The sequence below is a fragment of the Sinocyclocheilus rhinocerous genome, unplaced genomic scaffold, assembly GCF_001515625.1.
Source record: "Sinocyclocheilus rhinocerous isolate Xijiao unplaced genomic scaffold, SAMN03320098_v1.1 scaffold580, whole genome shotgun sequence".
NCBI lineage: Eukaryota > Metazoa > Chordata > Actinopteri > Cypriniformes > Cyprinidae > Sinocyclocheilus > Sinocyclocheilus rhinocerous.
The window spans coordinates 1,397,036-1,403,155 of record NW_015670982.1 but is presented as its reverse complement, the minus strand read 5'-3'; positions in this window follow the sequence as shown (position 1 = coordinate 1,403,155).

Genomic DNA, 6,120 nt, shown 5'->3' with positions numbered 1-6,120 from the left:
GGTGGTGTTGGCCCAGTTTCAGTACCCCGACCCGGGCCAGCACTGGCTAAGTGTTTCATTTCTCGTCGGTGTGATTGTGGCCCAATGCCGGTGGTGTTGGCCCAGTTTCAGTACCCAGACTCAGGCCAATTCTGGCTAAGTGTTTCATTTCTCGTTGGTGTGATTGTAGCCCAATGCCGGTGGTGTTGGCCCAGTTTTAATACCCAGACTTGGATCAGTACCGGCTAAGTGTTTCAATTCTTGTCGGTGTGATTGTGGCCCAATGCCGGCAGTTTTGGTAGCCGGACTCGGGCCCGTGTATTTGGGTCGATTCTGGGGCATCATTCATCCCATGTCCATGCCGACACTGGCAACCGCAGCCGGGCCGAGTTATTGCATCCGGCCTGCCGGATCTGGGCCATTATCGGGGCAAACCGTTTTGGCTACCTGGGTTTACATACATGCTGGGTACAATTAACTATGCTTTACCATCCTTCATCTATTTTGTAACCAATTCAAGTGTAACCATAACAAAATATTGTTATTAAACCATTTCAATTATTAATTATGTGCTAACTATTCTCGATTCAACATTAATATTGATGTGCTACCTATTGCAAACATCAGAATGAGGATTTTTTCACAGTTGATCTTGTGAATGGATTAAAGCTGGCCTTCTGACCATGGAGTGGGTAAGTATGTTTTCATTGTCCATTTGTATGATATAGAAATTAGAAGGTTGTAAGAAACTTCAATAGTTCCATTACTGTACAATCCGACAACATTTAGATTATCTCCTCAGGGATGGAAGGGAAAATCTCTAATAAAAGTGACATACTGTATTGTTTTCTTTATGGAGCAAAAAAACTTGAGCCTACCTTGTGCAAACTCAAGAAAGAATATATTGATACTAGATGTTCAGATGATGAAATGCTCAAATGGTGGGGCATAATTGGCAAACATCAAAATAAATCAAAACATGGGGAAATAATTGAGGCTTTAAACTTCATAAGTTGTACGCGGCTACGTGATTTGGTGACACATCTATCTTCAAGTATAGATGCTAATTGTAAAGAATTGCATTCTAAAAATGCATAAATACAAAAGTTAGAGGCAAAGATTCAGGATCTTCAATCACAGCTAGATAAATTACTAGCTGAACAGTTAGCTCTGAGTGAAAAATGTAAAAATCAAAACGGCACCATTGCAGTTCTCAAGGCTAAGCTAAATGCACAGGAGTACATGTCTCCCAAAATGCTTAACAGCGATGGGGCTAAAAAGCACGTTAACTTCTTGGAAGAGATTACTTGCTGTGATGATTCTAGAACTTTTAGTTCAGAGGAAGCATGTGCCACTGCTCAAAAAAGTGTGCCGATTTCAGTTCTTACGGTGATGCAGCACCGTAATAGTGCAGAGTCATGGACCAGAATGCATGGTGTAAAGGAAGCATTAGAGATTCATGAAAATCCTCAGACTCCAGGAGAACACAGCAAACAACCCTGTGGCAAAGATAGCAGGTTTTGTAGTTCCTGTCAGAAAATAGGCCATACAGAGGAAAAATGCTGGTCACTGGGATGGGATAGACCTCCACCTTATTTTCTGAAACATAGGACACTACTTTCTAAGGTCAAAGATCAGTGGTTTACATGTAACAAGTCATCCTTAAGTAAAACTCTTAGTGAGTTAACTGCATTGTTCATGCAAGGCCTCCAGCTATTGACTTCACTTGCTAGTGGGTTAGCAGCTTAATAGCAATGAGTTTAATATGTAAACATCCAAATTTCAACGATCCTGTTTGTATTTTCAAATTTGTAATTGTGCTAAACACATTGTGCACATAGAGCACATTATAGTTGTTTGTGTAACTACATGTGCACAAAGACTAGTTGAGTTTATTCTTTTAAAACACATGACTGCGTTACTGTAAGTGCGTGAAACACTTAGGTTTAAGGTTGTAGATGCTACATGCATACTAGGCCATGTGTCTTGTGTAAAATTGGAATAACTGTAATACTGGAATTGCATAGCAATTTCAAGTTGCATGTGTGTCTATGCTGAGTTTGTTTGTCTCCCGAGTGAGACCTAAGTACAAACATTTTCATTAATATATCATGTAACTAATTTGATTTCTGATTTCTTTGTTTGTTGTCCATTTCAGTTGAAACAATGATTGTTTTTGAACAACTGAATCTCTGTATTTGGTGACACTGAATATTTTGCTGGTACCTTGTGTCGGTCGTGCGTTTTGCTTGGCCATTTGTTGTGATAAACAGGAAAGTGTGTTCAAGCGTCAGCAAAACAGTGTAAATAAATACTCTTTGTGAGAAGCAGTCAATCAGCAGAAGTTAAAAGCAGCTTGTAAGTGTATTTATTTGTTGTCTCAGTATTTAGCGCAGTTGTCGTTGCTAGGAAACGCTTGTGTTGTTTACTGTGTGGAGACGTGCTGAAATCGCGTTTGGTCTCGTACTGTATCGCGTACCTTGTCAGTGTCGTACGCTTTGCTTGGCCATTTGTTGTGATAAACAGGAAAGTGTGTCCAACTGAATTCAATTTGAGTTTTGTTAGACGAATATAAAAAGCTTAGTATACCGCGGCAGCCCTCGTGTGAAGCTCTCATCGTGTGAAGACCGAAGAGTGTAAAGAACATTGACTCTACCGTTTGACTCCACCGAGCAGGGACATCGGCAAGGCACATAAGTATCGCTTCTGAATCATTCTCTTTCCTACTACTTGTTCCCCTTCTGTTTTCAGTTTTTATAACCAATTCTAATAGCAACGCTCTCCCACATATTTAGCTATTCTAACTGCGCTTATTTCCGTCGTTGGTATAAGTGGCAGTGGGTGGTAATAGACTAGAAATGTACAGTTTTATACCATCGTGCTGACAACATTTCTTTAGTCATTCAGCAATCCTACAGCCTGAACCACTGTAGGGAAACCACCCTTACAGATGGTGCCGAAACCCGGGATCCCCTGCAAATTTACTTTGATCGGTCATCAGAATGAGGATTTTTCACAGTTTATCTTGTGAATGGATTAAAGCTGGCCTTCTGACCATGGAGTGGGCAAGTATGTTTTCATTGTCCATTTGTATGATATAGAAACTAGAAGGTTGTAAGTAGCTTCAATAGTCCCATTACTGTACAATCTGACAACATGCAGATTATCTCCTCAGGGATGGAAGGGAAAATCTCTAATAAAAGTGATATATTGTTTTCTTTATGGAGCAAAAAAAAACTTGAGCCTACCTTGTGCAAACTCAAGAAATAATATATTGATACTAGATGTTCAGATGATGAAATGCTCAAATGGTGGGGCATAATTGGCAAACGTCAAAAGAAATCAAAACATGGGGAAATAATTGAGGCTTTAAACTTCATAAGCTGTACTCGGCTACGTGATTTGATGACACATCTATCTTCAAGTATAGATGCTAATTGTAAAGAATTGCATTCTAAAAATGCACAAATACAAAAGTCAGAGGCAAAGATTCAGGATCTTCAATCACAGCTAGATAAATTACTAGCTGAACCGTTAGCTCTGAGTGAAAAATGTAAAAATCACAACGGCACCATTGCAGTTCTCAAGGCTAAGCTAAATGCACAGGAGTCCATGTCTCCCAAAAAGCTTAACAGCGATGGGGCTAAAAAGCATGTTAACTTCTTGGAAGAGGTGACTTGCTGTGATGATTCTAGAACTTTTAGTTCAGATGAAACATGTGCCACTGCTAAAAAAAGTGTGCCCAGACGCAAGACGGCAAGCTGCATTTGAATGAAACGAGAGAGCACGGCCGCGCCTCTGCGGTGATACAAGAGACATGGGGCGAAGTCCAAACAGAAGTGAGCATCCCTATGCCCTACTCCCTTCGAAGGGCAGAGCCCTTGAAGTGTGTTCTTTGAAGGGTGCAGGGCATTACTGTCTCGTATAAGCGTTTGAAACTCCCTTGGCGAAGGGAATGACTGACCAAATGTTACCTTGACAACGCTGCGCGTACACGGAGCATTTAGTACTCCATCAGTTGTTGCAAATAAATATTTATTAGTATTATTACTTTATTCAAATATTGTCTAATTGTATGTTGTCCATTTCAGTTGAAACAATGATTGTTTTTGGACATTTGAATTTCTGTATTTGGTTACACTGAATATTTTGCTTATACTCTTGCTGATGAAGGGGGCTGTTAAAACATATTATAATGCAATTTATTTTAATGTTTCCAAAAACAGTGTAAGAGCTTTTCAGATCATCTTTTGTTCTCACCTTGACCATCTTTTTAAGTACATCAATTTAAGGGCTTTTTACCAGAGACAAATTCAATCTGACCACATCAAACCTCTGACCAATGACAAATGTCATGTTTTCTTTTGCTGTTTGTTGTGCCATATGCTCTTTTGAAATCACAGGAGTCCTGCTGCATAAGTTCACATCCTGTGTCCTACCTCAGAAAGAGGGACAAGCGGATTCTACCATGTTCAGACCAGAAGACTGAAGATGACATCTGCACACAACAGAAAGCATGTTTTCATGGACTATGTCACCTTTTGCCTCTTTAGGTGTGGCCAATGGTGCCAAGGGGGGATTTTGTAGGGTCAACAATGATCAAAGACTTCTGCTTTCCCGTCCCAAACATATCTCGAGTAACAAAAGGGCCATTTGGCATTCCTGAAGGCACAGAAGTGCTGATATCGATCAAGGCCTGTAGGCCAACATGTGTATACATTGGGGGTCTTCTAATTGTCACACATTTTGCACAGTGGGTGAAGCTGTAATCTGCTGATTGGTCGGTTTGAATGGCTCACATTTGGTTTTTAGTCACATGGTCAAGGAAGGGATGAAAGAAGATTGCAACTGTTGCTCTGGCTCTTTCCTTTGCTACCTCTTTCTCTTTGCTGCCTCTTTTCTTTGCTGGCGCTCTCTTCTTGGGGCCCTGCCCTCTCTCCCTCTCTCTCTCTCGGGGCATTCTGGGAGTTTGCACGTGCGAGAGTGGTGGTGGGGCGAAGACTGAGTGGTGGCATTTCACCTTTTTTCTTTATGCTTTTTCATCTTGATTCTGCATGTTTTGGTAAGTCTTTTTTAATTGTTGTTGTCAAAGTGAGTTTTTACGCAGAGGGATGGCGTCTCAGGTTGAGGCGTTGTCCTTACGCAATGGACTCAGGTGTGTACCTGTTGATGGGATAATGGTGGAGGATGTGCTTGTTGCGATAGGAGAGGTGGTAGGCCACGAAAATATTTCCTCTGCTTCTCGAATGAACAAGGCTGTTGTGGTCTTTTTGAAAGCGCAGCATCTTGTGAATCAAATAATTGAAAGTGGCCTTATTGTAAATGACGATTTAGTCCAAGTTACTCCACTCTACACGGTTTCTTCTAAAATTACGATTTCAAATGTGCCGCCATTCATAACCAATGAAGCATTGGAGCGCAAGTTAGTTCGTTTCGGAAAGATTATTAGTCAGTTTAAAACGATCTCTCTGGGATGTAAATACCCAGCTCTAAAACACATGATGTCTTTTAGGAGACAAGTAAAAATGATTTTGGATTCCCCGGAGCGAATGCTGGATATATCTTTTCATGTTAAATACGAAGGGAAGACATTTATGGTTTACGCTACAACCGGTAGTATGAAGTGTTTTGAATGCGGTGATATCGGGCATAAACGGCATGTTTGTCCGCATAAAGAACGTGGAATAGAAGGCAGTGTTTCGAGAGCAGGGACTGATGTTGTTCCTGTTATCGTGCCTACCCAAGAGGTCTCTCTCTCTCTCTCTCTCTCTCTCTCTCTCTCTCTCTCTCCATACATGCTGGGTACAATTAACTATGCTTCATCTATTTTGTAACCAATTCAAGTGTAACCATAACAAAGTATTGTTATTAAACCATTTCAATTATTAATTATGTGCCAACTTGTCTTGATTCAACATTAATATTGAAGTGCTACCTATTGCAATACAATATAGTCACTTAATAGCAACGCTCTCCCACATATTTAGCTATTCTAACTGCGCTTATTTCCGTCGTTGGTATAAGTGGCAGTGGGTGGTTATAGACTAGAAATGTACAGTTTTATACCATCGTGCTGATAACGTTTCTTTAGTCATTCGGCAATCCTACAGCCTGAACCACCGTAGGGAAACCATCCTTACA